Genomic DNA, 22,106 nt, shown 5'->3' with positions numbered 1-22,106 from the left:
CTATTAATTTCACGTTCACGTGGTCACAGCATGGCATGCTACCTTTCCCATGTGTGTGTGCAAACTTGTGCATTGTGCACAAGTTTTCACATGACATACTACCTTTCCCATGTGTGTATGCAAACTTGTGCACATGTGTACACGTGTACTTTTTCCTACATTATACTATATTTTTTGACATGTGAGCCTATTCTTTTCTTAATCTCTCACTTAGATGTTAGAAAACTTATACATTATGAAGTCTTCTAAATGTACTGACTTGTTTGTTTAAAACTATCAAACTTCTCAAAACTGCCCCCCTACTTGTCCATTCTTATATAATCCATGATTTTTTCCATAGAATCCATGTCTTTATGTGATGGCTCCACAAGAAAACAATCACCCACCACATTTTGCAAAGTATGTATAGTTGCCATGTAAGAATACTAGTTCAGCTTTCCTTCTTGTAAGTAGTTAATGAGAATAGCAAACCCATGAACATCATGGGCCAACTCCATCCTGCACCCCTGCTCTTCTTCACTCTTTGAAATATGCATTTGATGTGAAAGACTTTGAAAATTATATTTTCGTGTGAAGAGACGTGATGCTTTCAAAAAAAATCTCCATACATGTTTGTATAAGACATTTTCCAATCTTCAAGTCCCCTTCTCATTTTACAATGCATTGTGTGAGTTAACGTCTTTGACACCCCTCAACACTTGTATTCTTTGAAAATGTTAACAACTATATAGCCTTTTCAAATTGTTTTAATTTATATAAGTGCTTCAATCAATTATTTTGTGTCAATGTTCTTGAATTACAAATCTAGTAAATATAGAACATGATAAGATAAAGAGCTTAGGTGGCCTATGAATCTATTTTAAAAAGAGTTAAAAAAATTATGATAGGATACACACATGTCATATGGCATCTAATGATCTCTACGAAGCAAAAAGAAAACATTATAAGATATACACATCCCATATGACATCTAATGATCTCTATTTGGAAAAAATAAAACTTATTATAAATAAGGGTATTGTATACCTTGACTAGATTTTTTTAAAGATTCTAGAAAAATCACTTACAAACATATATCTATTGTATGAATAAGGGTTTTGTATACCTTGACTACATTTTCAAAAAAAATATCACTTACAAACATATATCTCTTTATGGTCAACAAAGATCACTTACAAACATATATCTGTTTATGGCAAAGAATCTAGTTAACCACATGGATACTTTACATGATTTTTGCACACAGAGGGGGCAACCTTGGGAAATAGTCCTAATTCTCCGTGCACTAGGAGTAACCACTAAGGAATGGCAAGCTCCTCATCAAGGGTATCCTCGGAGCCACTAGAGTCACCATCTACATAAGAGTGACTTGCTGACAGATCACGCACAAAAGGTTGATCTACCTTTTCCTTCCCTTTGCATGATACATATGTGATATGTCGGTGCCAACTACCAAACTCGCCAGTGATGTAAATGTAGAACGGTCATGCACGCGCCTCGTGAGTTTTAGCTCATGTTGAGCTTGACATCTCAACACTCCCCCTCAAGCTCAACTCCATCTCATGAACTCCAAGCATATCTCAAAATCTGTGGAGCTTCTCAGCTCCCAAGGCCTTCGTGAAGATGTCAGCAACCTGATCCTGTGTGCTGACGTAGGCCAAGTCGATGTCGCCTGCCCCAAGACTTTTTCCCTGATGAAGTGGTAATGTACCCAATGTGTTTCGTCCATGCATGGAAAAATGGGTTCCTAGCCAACTGTATACTATTCAGATTGTCACAATATATGATAACCTTTCTCTCCACATGCAACCCCAAATCAGCAAAAACAAGTAGCTTGCGTAACCAACCTACCTCACATACTGCCATCGCGTCTCCTCTATACTTTGCCTCTATACTCGACAAGGCAACTGTGCGCTGCTTCTTGCTGCTCCATGTCACAACAGCACTCCCCAATGAAAACATAAATCCATTGGTAAACCTCCTATCTGAGATGCTGCCTGCCCAATCTACATTTGTGTACCCATATAGCTCCAATGGTACACCTGCTGCATAAAACAATGCATAATCAACATTGGCCCTCAAATACCGAAGTATGCGTCGCACACTGTCAAGATATCGTTTGCGCGGAGCTTGCATAAACTGGCTCTCTAAGGTAACAATGTAGCTCAAATCTCCCCTGCTGCTGCTGATCATGACATAGATCAAACTCCCCACGACATCTCAACAATGGTTTCATACTCGAAACCCTTTATTAGAACCACATACTCATAAGGGTTAGGTGCAACATTATGGAGGACACAACATCTCCTGAATTCCAAATGTGAATGTAGCATGTAGAGTGTAAGGTCTTCCAAAAGAGTATGCAAACTCTTGCATTGCTATAAATCTGCATAAGACACCCCTAAATCAGCTCCTTGTCTTTGCTCCAAGAAGGCACATGCCTCTCTAAAAGCTCATTCAAACCATTGAGCTTACCACATAGACATATGGGCTGATAACAATGAATTTTCAAGGATATCAAGTAGTTTATTCACTGTTATAACTCCACATTTGCTTCATCAAAATCATCCAAAAATACTTGGTAATGCTCTATCAGAAGGCGGATTGCCATGAAGCCTCTTCTTTGGGAAATCCTTTCCATTTGACTAGGTATTCCACAAGAGTTTGATTACGAAGAAGAACCCTATCTCTTTTGCCCAAAACCTTCTCTTTCCATTTGACAAGGTGTTCCAAAAGAGTTTGACTATGAAGAAGAACCCTATCTCTTTTTCCCAAAACTGGCCTTGATTTTCTCCCACTACTATATCCTAAGTTGAGGGGACTTGGGACCTTGGCAAACATCTGATTGTCCACTATTAGGAGGAGGAAGTGGATGCTTTCTATTCAAGAGGTAAGATTGATTTGAAGCTTTACTTTCCCTAAACTTGCCTTGACTCTTGATGGCTTCTTCCTTAGACTTGGCTTGGAAAATTACATCTGATATTGAGGTTGGCTAGAGGGCCTCTATTTTAAAGTTGATAGTAGGAGGCCCCAATCTTACGATAATCCATGCCTTAAAACGCTACAACTTTGGATGATACATTAGGTCTATCTCTTCTTTGACATATTTAAGAAGGCATCCATCTTCTTTAATTCAAAGTTAATGGGGTAATACCTTTACTTAGGAATGGCCTTGATTTTCTCCCACCACTATATCTCAAGTTAAGGGGCCTTGGGACCTTGGCAAACATCTGATTATCCACTATTAGGAGGAGGAAGTGGATGCTTTCTATTCAAGGGGGGGTAAGATTGATTTGAAGCTTGACTTGAAACTTGCCTTGACTCTGGATGGATTCTTCCTTAGCCTTGGCCTAGAGAATTACATCTAAGATTGAGGTTGGCTAGAGGGCCTCTATTTTAAAGTTGATAGGAGGCCCCAATCTTGCAATAAACCATGCCTTAAATTCTACAACTTTAGTCTATGGACAATTACATCTAAGATTGAGGTCAACTAGAGGGCCTCTATTTTAAAGTTGATAGAAGGCCCCAATCTTGCAATAAACCATGCCTTAAATACTGCAACTTTAGTCTATGATACATTAGGTCTGCCTCTTCTTTAACATATTTAAGAAGGAATCTTAAATTCAAATTTAATGGGGTGATACCCTTCCTTAGGAATGACCTTGATTTTCTCCCATATAAGGTTAGTGTTGCGTGACGAGTGAAGATCAATCCAAGGATGCAACAAAAAGACACTTAGGGCTCTTGTAAAGAGTTCCAAGTTGTAGATGAATGTGGGAGTGGGCTTGATTTTCTCCCATATAAGGTTAGTGTTGCGTGACGAGTGAAGATCAATGCAAGGATGCAACAAAAAGACACTTAGGGCTCTTGTAAAGAGTTCCAAGTTGTAGATGAATGTGGGAGTGGGCTTGACAATAATCCCACATGGGAACTTTTGGGAGTTTTAGAGTTTTTGTATAAAAAGTGGCTCATTTGAGAGCTTAGGGCAAACTCATGTTTGAGCTCTCTTGAGACTAGCTCTCCCTCTTTTCCCATAGAGGTGCAAGCTCTTCTCTCTCCCCATCTACATTGTTGTAAGTTCTATTCTTTTGTTAATTCAATGCAATGAGTTGATATTTGTCTCTCTTCTCATGTCAATTCTCTAGTGTGCATGTTTCTTATTGATAGCTTCAAGATTTGTGTGCATGCTAGGGAAATGAGTATTTGAGAATGAAGAATGCTTGGATCTTGTGTATGCAATAGCTAAGCTTTCTTCTTGTTTGGATGCATGGATGAGTGGAATGTAGAGTTGAGTGAGCAATAGCAAGATTGAGCTTGTGTGTATGTTAAGTCTATGTCAATAGTAGTAGTATTCCTAGCATTCTCTCCATCAAATGGATAAGCTTTTGTGCACCGGTACGGGTTGAATCCCTAGCTCCAAAAGGGATGCAAATCCCATTGGATTGAGCTACATGTGGATCATACTACTCTTGCTACAAGTGAGAGAGTTTTCCGTCTCTCCATTGGCGTCGCTGCCGGGGAGAAGACTCAAATCCGGTTGAGAGTGTGTGGAAACCACCATTATTTCCTCTTTTGGTTGCAAAACCATTGAGTGATTAGGTTAAGTTTGGGTGTGCGATCCCGGTGTGAGTGGATAAGGTTAGGATTAAAAAAAACCATTGAATGGTTGAGGTTTCTCCCGTATTGTTTTTTATGTTTTATTGCTTCTATTTCTTTTCAAGTACCGTCAGTATGCTTACATTCATTGTTTTTTTGCCATTTCATTCTTTCATGCTCTTCGTTAACATGTAATTAATAAAAAAAGAAAGAAAAGAAAAGAGGTGCGTTGCTAAGCTCTTCCATAGCTTATGCAAGCTCCATAGGCTCCCAAGCGTGTAGCCCGCTTAAGGAAGAGAGGAGAGAGGGAAAGAGAAGGAAGAAAGGAAAAAAAGAGGAGGAGAGAGGTTGCAAATTTCATTTTTATTTTGTTATATTTTTTATTAAAAAAAACCACAAAAGGCGGTGGCTATTGGCTGACTGGTTCAGTCAAAGCGGCTGCAGACGAAAGAGAGTGAAGGGTGGTGTGGAAGGAGGTGGCCGCGTGGAGAATGACCGTCTCAGCGCTTTCGTTGGACCCGGCGCTGCAAGAAGTACTACAGCGAGGAGGGGTGTCCATACGGGGAGAGGTGCAATTTTTTGCATGACGATCAGGCCAAGGCCCAGAAAAGCAACGCCATCAGCCTGGGCCCAGTCGCCAGCAGTCCGATGAGCGGAGGAGGAGCAGGCGGCAGTGGCGGAGGTGGCAATGGAGGCGGCGGAGAACGCCCATCGAACTGGAAGACCAGCATGTGCAACAAATGGGAGATGACTGGTCACTGCCCATTTGGGCAGAAGTGCAACTTCGCTCACGGTCTTGCAGCCAACTTTATCTCGCCACCAAACTGTGTCTTCATTGATGCCTGCATCTACTGTTCACCCTCAAGCTTCCTTTGAATCTACACCTGCCCTCAGGCCCTTGGTTCGTGCTGCTGCTCATTGCTCAACGGTCGACCACGTGGGTTCGCCTACATCATCGGTGCACTCACGCTGTTGTTCAGCAGTCTTCCTTGGCTACTGCCGAAATTCACGCTACACCTGGTTTTTGCCTGGCGCCCATTGTGATCTGTTCGTCTAGCTTAGCCAGCTGGCGTTGCAAATGGGGGCTCGGCTGCTGTGATGGGGTGGGGGCGAGCGAAGCCAAAAGAAAGAGAGTAGGTGGCTGCAAGCGAAGTACTGGCCGTCTAGCTTAGCCAGCTGGCGTTGCAAATGGGGGCTCGGCTGCTGTGATGGGGTGGGGGCGAGCGAAGCCAAAAGAAAGAGAGTAGGTGGCTGCAAGCGAAGTACTGGCCGACGAAGGCAAAGGCCGTGCAGGCCGGTGTAAAGAGACTGTAGGCGGTGGTGAAGAAGAAGGCGACAGCTGGCTATAGCAGAGAAGGCGATGGGGAGGCACGTGAGGAGCCGACTGCAGAAATCGCGGAAGTAGGCAGAAAGATAAGGTTAGTTCTTTTTTTTTTTTAAATTTTCATGTTTTTGTAAATTTTTTTAAAATATAGTAATAATAAAAAAACAACAAAACAATAAAAAATATATATATAATTTTTTACAAAAAAAGAAAAAAAAGAGAGAAAAGCGAAAAAAGAGAGAATAGAAAAAAAAGAGAAAAAAAAGGAGAGAAAAAAATTAAAAAAAATATATAAAAAACAAGAAAACAATTATTGTGTTTGTATTTTGAGTCCATTTTTCATTTCTTAATTTTCTGTAAAATTTTGCATAAGTAAAGTAACTTGCATTTTTTTAGAATTTTTGTAATTTTGTGCATAATTAGTATTTTTTTAGTGTAATTCATATTTTTAGTGTAATTAGTACGAAATTTATTAGTTTAAAAAAAAGAGATAGAAAAAAAGAAAGAAGAAAAAAAGAAAAAAAACCATAAAACAATAAATTTTAAAAAAAGAGAGAGAGAAAAAAAAACAATTTTTGTGTTTGTATTTTGAATCCATTTTTCATTTTTTAAATTTTTGTAAAATTTTGCATAATTAAAGCAACTTGTATTTTTTTAGATTTTCTGTAATTTTGTGCATAATTAGTATTTTTTTAGCGTAATTCATATTTTTGTGTAATTAGTACGAAATTTATTAGTTTAAAAAAAAAGAAAAGAAAAGAAATAGAAAAAAAAGGAATTCTGTAAATTATTTGTTTTTAGGAGTCCATATTCTTTGCATATTCTGTAATGTTTCATTTTTTTCATTTCTGTAATTTTTTGCATAATTAGAGTAATTTGCATTGTTTTAAATTTTTGTAATTTTGTGCATAATTAGTATTTTTTTAGCATAATTCATAATTTTTTGTAATTAGGAAAAGAGAAAAAAGTAAAAAAATAAAATCATTTTAAAAAAAAGGATAGATAGTTACACCACACATACTCATTTTAGTTGCATTTAGTGGTTAGGTAGGGTAAAATATATATATATATATATATATATATATATATATATATATATACACACATAAATATATATATATATTTAAAAAACATAAAAAACCAAAAAAATTTGACCTTATGCACTTGCGGTCAGGACGTCTTATAGACTCTGCCATAGGGCCTAGGGCACCTTCTAGAGTACCTACGCAGGAAAGTGGGACCCAATCGGTAGGAAATTTGGCAGATATTGCTGAAACCTTTTCCGAATCCCAATCCGACACCCTTTCCTCCAGAACAACTAGTTCATTGTCTATGGACAATCTAGGGCCATCAAATAGTCATCCCTTAGCCCCAAATATGACACCCACAAGATCTTTTAATCCATTTGAAGCCGACACCATGGGGTTAACACTCAATGTGAGACTCCAATATGTCTACACGAATGCTCAAGGAGCTGAGATCTTTAGGGATCCACAACAACGGTATCTTGTTAAGATCGCAGACATTTTCTCAGAACTTGATAGAGCACCTCTAGTCAATGACCAGGGTAACATGTACATGGGTAGAGATGGTGTTCGCTACGAAGTCACCTACCATCCAGAGAATGTAGACAAATTAGGGGAGCTCTCTAAAAACGAGTTCTTAGACTTATCGAAGCTTTCCAGAGCAAGGGAGTCTAGAGATGACTGGCTCATTAAGCCGGACATGCCTGGACCCTCCAATGCCCTGTCCTCAAAGCCATCCATAGATGATTTACTTCTTGTAGATCTAAATTTGGAAAGGGATAGGAAAGGCAAGAGCAAAATGGATCAGGGGGGCTGAGAACCAATGGGAGTTTGTACGACAAATTCCAGTGACAAAGGTCTTACAGGATGACCCACTTCAAGAGGTCTATAAGGACTCTTTAGAGGGATATTATGCCACTAGAATGCCAGAGCTAGATCTTCCTCTAGCACTTGTGGTGGTAGTTGAGAAGCTTGGAGGACACATGAACCGAATAGTTGATAAATGGGCCAATGAATACCGAACCTTAGATTGGAAGGAGATTCGAGAGCTCACGTGGAAAGGACAACCATTATTCATGGAAGTGTTCTCAACAAATACAGCCAAACCAGGAGAGACAGCCTTTCTTGGAGAAACTGTTGCTTCTCCCCTACGAGAGTTCACTAGAGAGGGACCCTCCACATCAAAGTGGACCACTGCAAGTAGCCCAACTCTAGCACCAAGATATTGTCCTACGCCAAAAGTGCGACCACAGATCACACCACAACAACATTTTTCTCACTATGACAATCGGAGGGTAGGGGAGCCAACTCGGCCTCCCATAAATGCACCTCCTGAAATGCGGGTGACAAGATCTTTGGAGGGGTCTGGTGAGGCTGGTAATAGGGGACCCACACCAATTTGGGATGCATGTGGACCATCTTACCAAAGAGAGGAATAATTCCCACTGAGAGTGAGAGGCCGTAGGCCCTATGATGAGTATTCAAGACAAGTAAGGCCATCAACTCTTCAGAAACTGGTAAAGAAGTATGAAGGGTCGGGAGATCCATACGACCATGTAGCAGCATTTAGGCAAGCAGTTCGAGCTGAGCAAGTGGCTGACAAGCATACTCAAATTGAAGGATTTGGGCTTACTCTTGAGGGAAAGGCCCTTGCTTGGTTTCAGGCACTAGAGGCTTTAGATAAATCTTCTTTACGAGTTCTGGAAGAGAGATTCATTGCTGCTTTTTCCTTGATGGGGATTCAACATGACACGGTAGCAAACATCTACTCTTTCAAGCAAGGTGAGAATGAGAGTGTTAGAGACTGTGTAAATAGAATGAAGCAGTACATTAATCGTTGCCCAGAAGATGAGAAGCCCGCCCAGAGTCGATTAATTTCTCTCTTCTTAAAAGGACTCAAAAATTCAACACTGCATACACATCTCTATGCAAAGAAGCATACAAATTTCAATGAGTGTTGCCATGATGCTATGGATTTCACAGATAACTTCAAATTCCAAGATGGTTCTGGCCCTGAGGTGAAACCTAGAGATCAGTGGGGTGATGACCAAAGTTCAGGGTCTAGCGTGCTAGTAAATCCAGACCAGATAGCTAACCTAGTATTAAGGAGATTGGGACAAACCTATCGCCCACCCATGCAGCCACAACAGCAGCAGCAGCGAATGAGGAGTGTACTACCTACAGGTCCTCATCTTTGTGGAGCATGTGGCGGTAACCATAAAACTGAAGAATGTAATACCTTTTCTCCTCTAGTCACAAACCAACCCACAAAAAAATGGTGCCAAGCCTGTGCTTGGAACTTTACCCATACCACATAGGAATGTACTCGCATTGAAAGAATGAGACAGGAGCGTGAGCAGCAAAGGGGTGGAGTGGCTCCACAAATGTATCAATAGTATACTAATTTTGAACGTAAGCCACCGATGGCACCAGAGCAAGCACGACCTGTTCTTGGTGCTCAACCTCCTGCTCCTGGGACTGCTCCTGTGAGGGTGGTTGACTACGACAATTCAAATATGTGTAGAGACTTGGTAAACCCAGGCTATGGGGAGGACGAATATGCATCATATTCATCCAAGGAAAATCTCTTTGAAAGTCCCGCATACCCAAGCCAAGCGCTGGAGGCTCAACCAGGGGAACAAAATTCTTTGATGTTGCTAGGCGGCTACCAACCTAGGACTCCAGGCCCCTCAGGTCAATGGCAGCAAAGGAAAGTAGAAGCCAAACTAATGGGCCCCTGTTATGAGTGCGGAGAACCCCATTGGACTCGTGATTGTCCACATCGCTCAAGGCAAACAACTCGATCCAATACAACAATACCACAGTTTCCACCAATTGAAAGATATTGTCTAGGGTGTTGTGTAGAACACTTCCCAAAGGATTGTCTGCTGAAACCACATGAGGAAGGCACCTCTCAACCAAAGGTCTCACTCAACCTTGTAGGGGCAGTTCCATCACCACCTTCATCTGAGAATGAGGATGTCGTGCCACTTAGAGTCATGACTAGATCACAGACACGAAATGCCGAAATACACACTGATGAGACACCTCGAACTAGGGATGCAAAGGCAAATCTAGTGGACAATAGAAAAAAGACCACTAGGAGGAAAAAGAATCGAAACAAGCGAACTAAAAGTGCATCCACTAGTTCTCAAGAAGCCTCTAAACAAAACATGAATGATCAAACTTTTACATCCCAAGAAGTGCATGAGGAGCATCAACCTCAACCTAGGCGTAGTGCTAAACAAGATGAGGCTAGTACGACTGAGGATAGTTCTGGGGGTTCTGTTTTTGTGGATAAGGTGAATGAGACTCTAGATGCCATCATTGATGCTCATAGAAGTCGCATTGTAGCTTTATCTGAGCTACCCAAGAAACTTCAAGAATACCCAAACCCTCGTGAGGAGAAGATCAATCTAGCTGTACATCAGCAACTCATTAGGGAAGCTCAGTCAATACTTGAGGGACCACCACCACCTATTCCTCGGGGCCGAACCTCTCTTAAGCCAACATTAGAAACCATACCAGAAGTGTCATCAAGTCGAGAAATGAGAAGTGAGCTCATCTCACAAGCGCATAGCAAGAGGTCTGCACCAATTGACACCCCATTGAAAGAAGGTATTCTGCCACCACCTAGCCTTGTCTTCCCATGCAATGATGAAGTTATTGATGCTAATGAGGACATGGCAAATGAGATGTGGGCAGCAGTTCATGAGAAAGTTAATGAGAACATGTCCTCTATTAGTTCACCTCCATTCTCTGAGGTGGATTTTACCAGGGACACAGAAAACACCTCTAGACGACCAAGCATCCAGGAGGAAGTTCAAACAATTGTTTCTCCTAGAAGTAAGCATACAATGAGGACCTTACCATCATATTTGGGAGAATATGAGAACTGTTCTCAAACCTTGAGGATACCCTCCATGCATAAAAGGTTGACAAAGGAGATGGATATGGGTATCATGCAAGCTATTTTGTCAGCACCAGTGGCTTGTACCTTACCTTTGCTTGATTTGATAAAGCTTCGACCTGAGTTGTGGAATGATATTGCCACATGTTTATCAGAGCAGGTATTGCTACAAAAGGGTCACCATGAGTGTACTATACACCTTGAGACAAAGCATGTTATGCCAGTTCCTATCAACAAAGTAGGAAAATTTTGTGAGGACGATCAGGGAAATGCTACCCTCCCATTAGAAGTGCGAAAAGTAGCTTCAACTGCAATACTTGATAGTGGTGGAGGAGTGGGCATTGTGACAAGGTCTATTTGGGAAAAGTGAGGCAAACCAGCTATTAGGAGTACCAGGATGCGCTTGCAGCTAGCAGATGGAAGCTTAGAACATCCCCTTGGGCTGCTTGAGAACATATTGGTCACCACATGTGGGATTGAATATGAGCACACCTTTGCAGTAGTGGATTTTGGAAAACATCCAAACTATGAAGTGATATTGGGTAGACCATTCATGCGACAATTCCAAATGATTCAAGATTGGGGATACAATTATTTGTACCTCTAACATGATTCTGTCATCACAAGGGTCAACCTAAGGAATCACTCATATCGTGATGTAACAAGGTCTCCAATAGCTGAGTTTGATTCTGCTTCATTTGAGGGCTCAAGAGTTACATTGTCAGATGGGCGAGAAGAACTGTGGATGTGTGGAGCCTCATGTAGGGATTTCAACACTGAGAGACTTAAGGTTAATCGAAGTGTATCAGATGAGGCATACATTCCACAACCCTTCCCTGAGCATTTAATTGATCCACTAGAATGGGGTCATGTCCTTGCAACATTATCGACATGTGCTTTACCTAAGCCAATTCAATTTTGTGACTCAGATGGATATGATATTATTCCTATACAAATAGTACAACCACGTGACCTTCTAGATGATTTGTACTATAGGGAAGCATCCACAACAGCTCTGCATGTCGAGGAAGTCTCAGTGGAGGATTTAACACTCGAATCTGCTAATGATGCTGATAAGGAAGATGGATGGGACTCTGATTTTGATAATAATGTGATAATCCATGAGGAAGAGTTAGGAAAGGCACGCCTACTCTTGAGAGGAAGGGAGGTTCAAGTAGAGAAGCCGACCTAAACGTAAATGCTGTAAGAGCCATAAGAGAATCCGTAAACAAGATGAGAGGAGGGAACGACGTGAGAGACTACAAAAAGAAAAGGAGGAGTCTAAGAGTGAACACTCTCGACCACCACCTCACTTCTCAGGAAAGAACGGATATCTATACTATGTCCAAGCACAAGATAGTATCAAAGACCAAGTAAAACGATCAGATGGATTCCAAGCAAGAGAAAAGCTAAAAACTGTTAGCAAAAATCATAAAAAAATGAAGAAACAAAAACCAAAACTCGAGTCTAAAACCGATTCAAAAGAGAGTGTCGGAAGTGCAAAGACAACGGTTGAACAAAAAAATCCGATGCAGGATGGCGAAGGAGAGCTCAAAACTGCATGGTCGTCAATGAGTGATGACTCAAGTGGACAAGAACAGGGTCTCAATGTTCCCCCCAACTTCACACAGTACACTCTTCAGGATCGGAAGATTGTTCTTCAACAGCCCATGCGACAAAAACCAAGCGTGCCAGGGGTTTCATATGATGGTCCAGAAGATGCAAAAAAGATTGATATTGCTAAGCCAAGAGAAGAGCCTCGCTATGTGTGGATTGCCACAGACTTGTCCTTAGATGAGGAGAAGTTATTAATTCAAACAATAAAGGAGTATCGCGATGTTTTTGCTTGGAGTTATAAAGACCTCAAAGGAGTTGATCCAAGCATATGTTAGCATACAATTCCATTGCGAGAGGATGTAAAGCCTTCCAAGCAATGTCCTTATACTTACAATGAGAATTTTGCACGAAAGATAAAGGAAGAAATAGACAAGCTCTTAGAGACAGAATTTATCTATGAGATTGAACACACTGAATGGGTCTCCCCTATTGTAGTGGTGCCCAAGAAAAATGGAAAACTTCGAGTATGTATAAACCTCAAGAAGGTAAATGCAGCTACTGTGCGTGATCATTACCCACTTCCAATCACGGATCATGTTCTGGAACGAGTTGCAGGGAAAAAGGCATATAGTTTCTTGGATGGATTCTCCGGTTACAATCAAGTGTCAATTGATCCAAAGGATCAACACAAGACAGCCTTTGCTACTGAAGATGGCATCTTTGCCTATCGTGTTATGCCATTTGGTCTAACAAATGCACCAGCAACCTTTCAGCGGTTAATGAGTCATGTATTCAAGGAGTACCTTTATGTGTTCACTCACAAGAGCATGATGATCATATAGAACACCTCAGACTTGTGTTTCAAAAGTGTCAACTTTATCGTATATGCTTGAATCCTGACAAGTGCAAATTCATGGTAAGACAAGGAAAAATCTTGGGCCATATTGTTTCTCGCAATGGGATTTCAACAGATATGAATAAAATTGATGTCATTGTCTCATTACCTCGGCCTATTAACCCTAAAGAGGTACAAACATTCATGGGACATTGTGGCTATTATCGTAGATTCATCTACATGTACGCCGTCCTAGCCAGACCATTATATGCTCTTCTTGTAAAGTTTAATTGGACTGATGAGTGTGAGGAATCCTTTGAAAAGTTGAAGCAAGCATTAGTGACTGCACCCATCTTACGGGCACCAGATTGGAACCAAATCTTTCATGTCCATATTGATGCTTCAAACTTTGCAATTGGATGTGTTTTGGCTCAATCGGGAGAACATAATAAGGATTTCCCAATCTCATATGCTAGTCGACAGTTGAACAGTGCTGAGAAGAATTACACCACAACAGAAAGAGAAGGATTGTCCATGATATATGCAGTGAAAAAGTTTCGCCATTACGTATTGGCAAACAAATTCATATTTTTTGTGGACCATCAAGCACTGTTATATTTGGTGAATAAGCCTTGTGCAACTGGAAGGATTGTGAGGTGGTTTATCATCCTTCTTGAGTTTGATTTTGAAGTGGCAGTTCGAAAAGGAACAACTCATCTTAGAGCAGATCATTTGTCTCGAATCACCTCTGGCGAAGCTCCTATGGGTGTGGATGATGATATGTTAGATTCAACACTTTTCCTTGTAGAGACAGCTCCTAGATGGTCTGAATCCATCTTAGAAATTTTTACAAGTGGGCAGATACAACTAGCGGGTCCTAATGTGGACCTATGGCGACCATTTAAGTTAATCTCAGGGAGATTATATCGTCAGGGTAATGATGGAGTGTTGCGGCTCATACCTAACCCTGACCAATATGAGGAGATCTTGGAATGGGCACATGCGGGTATCGGTGGAATCCATGCATCAGCTACTACTTGTGTGCGACGTATATCTCAGGATGGGCAATGGTGGCCTACCATGCATGCGGATGCTGAAAAATTTGTTCGTAACTGTGCTTCATGTCAAATTCATCAGCCAATTCATAATGTCACATTATTCCAAATTTCAACTACACCAAGTTGGAGTAAGTATATTGTGGACTATCTTCAGCATGGTCAGACTGATCAAAAAATTCCTAAACATCGAAAGCGTGCTATTAAAGTTGAAGCGGCAAACTATATGCTGATAGAGAACCAACTCTACAAGAGGGGCAAGGATGGCAACTTACGCATGTGTGTATGTGAAGCTGACTACTTGAAAATCTTGACTCATGCACATGCAGGTGTTGGGGGTGGACACTTTTCGGGCAATACCACAGCTAAGTTGATTAGGTGGTCTGGGCTTTGGTGGCCAACCTTACAAATGGATGCCGAAGAATATGTGAAACGTTGTGACGATTGTCAAAGGACCAAACCTCCCACCATCACAAAGAACAATATGCCATTGCGGCCTATGTTAAGCACACGTGCTTTTGCAAAATGGGGTATTGATTTTGTTGGTCCCATTAAACCTCCAGCTCATCACACGCATGCGGAATATATTATAGTCGCAACGGACTATTTGACCAAATGGGTAGAGGCAAAGGCTACAGTCAAAAATGATGCCAGAACCACAGCCAAGTTTCTATATGAGTACGTGTTTACACGCTATGGCTTACCCATTGAAATCGTTAGTGATCAAGGTGTGCACTTTGTAAATGAGGTCATAGAGTTTTTGCTTCAAGAATTTATGGTAATTCACAAGCGTTCTGCACCCTATCATCCCCAGACCAATGGACAAGCTGAGAGTACTAACAAGATTCTCTGCACAGCACTCACCAAGATTGTTGAGGGACATAGGACTGATTGGGAGCAAAAGTTGCACTCAGTTCTTTGGGCATATAGGACAGCCTATAAAACATCTGTGGGCACAACCCCATTTGAGCTTGCTTTTGGGCTAGATGCAATTCTTCCCATTGAATTTCTTGTCCCTACTCTACGAGTAGCTAAACAATTGGACTGGACTGGTCATGAGCTTTCACAACGCATTGATGAATTGGAAAAGCTTGATGAGACCCACTTATTGGCGGTAATGGGGATGTATGCTGAGAAGAGGAGACAAAAGCAATGGTATGATAGAAATGTAACAACTAGCCGATTCAAAAAAAGGGAACCTTGTGCTCTTGTACACACTTAAGAAGCATAAGAGAAAGCTCAAGAAACGTGGCCTAGGACCGTTCGTGATTAATGAGCTTACTCCAAGTGGTGCAGTGCGTTTAGAAACACTAGAAGGTGAGCAAATGCCTAACTTCATTAATGGAAGTCGTCTCAAGAAATACAATGAACCATTAACTGAAGCCAGGCTTCAACAAATGCATGCTGCACAAACACGGAAAGAAGCACTTGACCTACTTAAACGTCAGGCTCAAGAAGAGGCTAAAGCTAGAGTTGCAAAAGCCAAGGAGCGTCGCAAAGCTTCTATGTTGGCCTTACAGTTGGCTACTGATGAACCTTATGTCGATCCATTCAATATTCAAGTGTGCCTTCATCTTCATGAGACTACCTACTTTGTCTCTGCCTTAATTGACTCTGGTGCAGATTATAATGTTCTCTCGTTTGACACATGGAAAGCCTTGGGACAACCAACACTTGTGCATATTCCTATTGACTTACGAAGCTTCTCAGGTGAAGATAACCCTATAGAGGGAAAATGTGTCATTATGATGTCCATTCAGGATCACCAGATGTCAGTGCCCTTTAATGTGGCAAGTAAGTCCAAGGCAGTAGTAGAGGCTGTTCTTGGTCGATCTGGTTAAGTGCTACCAATTGCTCATTAGATTGGAAGAATAGACAATACAAGTTGCAAATTGATTCGGATTGCATCTTGGGATCTGCTACTCCACGAGCTTTATCACGTCAAAAGGGTGGTGTTTCTACCCTACACAACCCACTTTCAAAATCTGCTCTTGAAGCTCCAACACAAATGATGTGGATAATTGATGAGTACTCAAGTAAGGGCCATGGCTGGCATGTTCCAACTACTCTAGTTGCTGCTCAAAGAAGGCCAGGCAAGAAGGAATTATCAATTTGGCTACCCAAAGATGCGTACAAACTTGTACCATCTAGCCCAGCCTCCTAAAAAGCACATCTTTTCCAAGCCTAAACCTCGGATTGTTACTCGTTGGGTCCCAAAACATGTTCTTAAAGCACAAGGCTATTATGAGGGTGCAACAGCACTTTGGCTTCCCAAATGCCATGGTTTGCTAGGGGTAAAAGAGTGTATCTATAAGATTCCAAAAGCCACCCTTGGTTTTTCATATCAGTGGGTGCAAAAGAAATCAACACAAACTCTTCAAGATAGGATAGGTGGCTGTGATAGCACCTACAAATCCACTTGTGTTGATCTTCCTAAAACATGTATTGAAACACCAGTTGTCCCAATTTCTCCTTGTTACAAAATTCCACCATCAACTTGTGTACCTAAGACAAGTCCAAATGAGTCTCATTTGAGTATAGATTCTAGCACTTCAATGCCTAAATCCTCTTATCTTGCTCAAATTCCAAGACAATTGCTACTATTCTCACCTCTTAAGAAGGACATACCCAAAACCAAAGATAAGGCATTAACACTACAATTGAAGCTCTTTGGTAGATCAATGTTTGAATAATGTGGTTCCTTATGCCTTTAGAGGATTGTGTTCTTTTTGAGATAATCTTGTTTTTGATTGGCATTGTAATGATGGATATGAGTGTTCTAAATTTCATTGTTCTATGTCCAGATAACTCCTGATGGATATTTGGCGACATACATGTCCACCATGCATTGACCCCGATAGTACTCGACCTGATCATCGCGGGGGTTATAGTGCTCCTCTGTTTCAAACTCATTCTAGGTACTTCTATGCTCCCTTAGGTGAAAATTGCTGTGGGCATTACTTTGTCAGGTTATTCTATCAACAGCATCACCCATTTCCACATTGTCAAGAGTGTGCACGACTCGTATTAGGAGAAGCTTCACATATTTGTTGGATATGCCGCTCTTACTTTAGACGATATGGCACGGGCTTAATGAAACAAATTGTGGGAATTACACCCCAATGCCATAATCTTCTTAATGTGAGAATACCAGAGAGAGGACCAAATCAACGTAGATTACCTGAGGAGATTCAAGCACAACAATGGAGGGATACATGCTTAAATGACTTGCAACCACCGATCTTGCAAGCCCTCCTTCCCCAAGCCTCAACATGTCAATATTGGATCAATATGAGTACCTATATTGCACAGTTCCAAAATCGAAATTGTCTGCTTAACCTTCCCATAGAACCAATGCCATATTTTAGCGAGGAAGCACTCCTTCCTCTACCACCTTCTCCAGAGGCCGGTTTTTGTGAAGGGTTGTCCCTGCATCCTGAAGAAATTGATACCATCTTTCCAGCAGAAGTGGACACGGATCCACCACGAGCGCAAGGGTAAGCTCAGCGACTCCACAATAAGATCAACAAGCCAGGGCACTTTTCTCCCACTGGGTTTTTCCCCTCGGCTATATTTGGTGATTGGCACCAATAGCAAATTTTATTCCTTTCTTTTCTTTTCTTGTTTGTTAATAAACATTTTGCAGAGATCTCAGCTAATAAGAGCATCAACCACGCCCAATAGTCCACCTACCGTGCACACAAATTAGGAAGGGGGGAGACATGCAATGCCTACAAGAAGCAAAAAGAAGCAATCAGCATTAGCAATGAATCAATGCAAACACACAACATCAACGAGCACTACAACAGGTGTATTCAAATCATAATCTTTTGTTCTTTATGTGCTTTTAACTTTTGGATACATTATTTGCATGTTCACACACAGTTGGCTGGTTTAAGTTTTAGATTAGTTGTTAAAATGTGGTGAGTGATTTCTAGATTCTTAGAGGACTTAGTAGAAGGTAATTCTATTTGAAGACAGTGTAAGATATATACCAATGGAGTATGCCAAGTTCTTATGCTTTCAAGGTATATTAGTTATCCCTAGTGGTAGTTACCTCTTAGGTATGAGCTAGGTGCTAGGATTAATAAAAAATTTACGAAAATATACCCTAAATAAATATATAAAGTGAATCGAGACATGACGTGTCTACAGCCATGTGGAATGCTTGGTAGGACTTGGGGTTGTCTTAGCACCTTGGGACCGATGCCTTGGTTTCCATGGGGTGAACACTGACGTCTAAAAGCTTCAGAAAAAGACCTTCAAGAAATCTATCGCCTTGATAGATGTTGGTAGGACTCTTGGGTACATTATGGGCCCTCGAGACCGATGCCCTCATCTTCATGGGGTACTCCTTATGACAAAAAGAAAGAAAAGGGTCTGTCACCCTTGAGATACTTAGTGGCCTTTAGATTCTCTTGGCGGAGGTCTCTTGGCCATTGCGTGGGTCTCATTGGGATGGAGCCTTCCTCTTTATCATCTTTTACACACATATTTAAAAAAGAAAAAAGAAAAAAGAGGGTCCAATCACCTTTGCTCATATTTAGGAGTAGGTTTGCCACTTAGGAATAACTTAAATACTTGTAGGACATTGAGACTGCGGTCATAACCGGCGGTGTACAAGCACACTTGCCTTTGCATAGCACTATCTATCACTTAGTCTTACTTTGACTAGTCTTTACTCACCTATTTTAGTACTCTTTAAAACTCTAATCAGCCTTTCACTTGTATGCTCACGTGTGAAATTGTCATTGCTAGTTTTTTCTCTTTCCTTTTCTTTTCTTTTTTTCAATAAAAGGCTTTACTTGTATCCATTGTTTTTTGCAACTCTTGCTTCTACCGCGCTCGAGGACGTGCGCGAAATAGGAAGGGGGGAGTGTTACGTGACGAGTGAAGATCAATGCAAGGATGCAACAAAAAGACACTTAGGGCTCTTGTAAAGAGTTCCAAGTTGTAGATGAATGTGGGAGTGGGCTTGACAATAATCCCACATGGGAACTTTTGGGAGTTTTAGAGTTTTTGTATAAAAAGTGGCTCATTTGAGAGCTTAGGGACACATTGGGCAAACTCATGTTTGAGCTCTCTTGAGACTAGCTCTCCCTCTTTTCCCATAGAGGTGCAAGCTCTTCTCTCTCCCCATCTACATTGTTGTAAGTTCTATTCTTTTGTTAATTCAATGCAATGAGTTGATATTTGTCTCTCTTCTCATGTCAATTCTCTAGTGTGCATGTTTCTTATTGATAGCTTCAAGATTTGTGTGCATGCTAGGGAAATGAGTATTTGAGAATGAAGAATGCTTGGATCTTGTGTATACAATAGCTAAGCTTTCTTCTTGTTTGGATGCATGGATGAGTGGAATGTAGAGTTGAGTGAGCAATAGCAAGATTGAGCTTGTGTGTATGTTAAGTCTATGTCAATAGTAGTAGTATTCCTAGCATTCTCTCCATCAAATGGATAAGCTTTTGTGCACCGGTACGGGTTGAATCCCTAGCTCCGAAAGGGATGCAAATCCCATTGGATTGAGCTACATGTGGATCATACTACTCTTGCTACAAGTGAGAGAGTTTTCTGTCTCTCCAGTTATTCTTTTTTTTTGGAAGGACCAATATATATATATTTATATACCAAACAGAAATTACATCTCAAATCCTAACTTGGCAACCATGAAACCCCATTCAACAAGTTACATATCAGAGTCCACCTCTCATCTTCAAAAAAAAGATCAATTTTCCCATGATATCTGAAATCCCAGCTGAATACAAGCTTCAATTAAGACCTCAGATGTGCATCCTGATGAAAAACAGGTAGAGGGAGAGGAGACACACACACATGAGCAAACCCTAATGTATTACCAAACCCTAACCATAGAGGGAAGCCATCTCCCTTCTCACACAATGCATAAAGCCATAATCCATAATCTACAACACACTACATGTGTTGTGTCCACACACTGCTAACCCTAGCTAATGTCCACACACTATGACCAGCTGGACGCGGTCGTTTATGTCTCACACATGTTACTACCTAACATGCCAGCACATAGTGTAACTGGCACATAAGCTGACATCGAACTTGAATCTCAACAGCCCCTCTTAAGCTCATGATGTACTGCCATAGATGAAGATGTAGATGAGCTTGGGATATCAAAGCTCTCAACACTCCCCCTCAAGCTCATCCCATGTACTCCCAACATAGTACAGAAGTACTCACACTTCTCCCTGCTAAGTGGCTTTGTAAAGATGTCGGCCACCTGCTCTAAAGTCTTCACATACTACAAATCCACTGTACCATCCAACACTTTCTCTCTGACAAAATGATAGTGGACCTCTATATGTTTGGTCCACGCATGAAAAACTAGATTCTTGGCCAACTGTATGCTGCTCATGTTGTCACAATGAATGACAACCTTGCCATCAATAGGCTCACCCAAATCAGCCAAGAGACTCTTTAACCATATTCCTTCACATGTAGCAATGGCTGCACCCCTGTATTCAGCCTCTATACTAGATAAAGAGATCATGCTACAGATGTTATGCATGTCAAGAAGGCATTGAGTGGGTAGTTTGATATGAAAGACTTGGGTGAATTGAGATATTTTCTTGGGATTGAAGTGATCAAAGACCATGCAGGGACATGGTTAGTGCAACGCCAATATGCATTGGATATGTTGGCAAAATATGGGATGACAGGGTGTAAGCCAATGAGTACACCTTTGGAGCTTTGGAGCAGAATGTGAAGCTGTGGGGGGGCTGATTTTGGTAAAGAGTTTGATGATCCATCTATGTATAGAAATATGGTGGCAGTCTTATTTACATGACTATCACATGCCCAGATCTCAGTTATGCTGTGAGGCTAGTAAGCCAATTTATGCAAAGCCCCAGAAAACCTCATTTGGATGCAGTGAGACGCATTATGCGCTATGTAAAGACCACTGCACATTATGGTCTTCTTTATGAGCATGGTAAAGGCTTGGATGTACACGGCTACACAGACACAGATTGGGTAGGTAGCTCGTATGACAGGAGGTCTACTAGTGGTTATGCCTTTACATTTGGAAGTGCAGTGGTGAGGTAGAGAGCAAGAAGCAACCTACTATTGCTTGTGACAACAATCAAGTCATCCACATAGATGACAAGCAAGAGAACCCCATGATCTGTTTTCTTCACATAGAGTGATGAATCTGCTGAAGAAACCTGAAATCCAAGGGAGATAAGATATCGGCTTATCTTATCACTCCAAGCACGAGGTGCTTGCTTCAAACCATATAATGCTTTCCTTAATCTGCATACATGAGTGGGGTACCTTGGGTGTACATATCCTTCTGGTTGTGCCATATAAACTTCCTCTTGTAAATCACCATTTAGAAATGCATTTTTCACATCCATTTGATGTATTTCCCAACCATTTGCTGCAGCCAGAGCAATGACTACTCTCACTGTTCCCATCTTTGCAACTGGACTAAATGTTTCATTATAGTCCAAGCCTTGGGTTTGTACATAACCCTTAGCTACCAACCGTGCTTTATGGCGCTCAATGTGTAAGATCCCTGTTCCCACCGAGCAACGGATTCAGGGTACTGGCAGCGGAAGTAGCGCTTCTCGCGCGGGACAGGGGTCCCACACTCGGGGCCTCGCCCACGGATATCCGGATAAGAGACTAATCCGTCGGTTGTTCTAAAACCGAACCCGAAAAAACTTCCTCTACCGGAAAGCACGGGCGATTCCACCAGGATAACTTTTTACTCTAACGTAGTCAAGATCATTTCTGATCGAGATGATCCGATTACATCTATAAGATACTTAGT

The sequence above is a fragment of the Cibotium barometz genome, chromosome 40 (assembly GCF_041138505.1).
Source record: "Cibotium barometz isolate CiBa-2024 chromosome 40, ASM4113850v1, whole genome shotgun sequence".
NCBI lineage: Eukaryota > Viridiplantae > Streptophyta > Polypodiopsida > Cyatheales > Cibotiaceae > Cibotium > Cibotium barometz.
Note: the sequence above shows the minus strand (reverse complement) of the source record.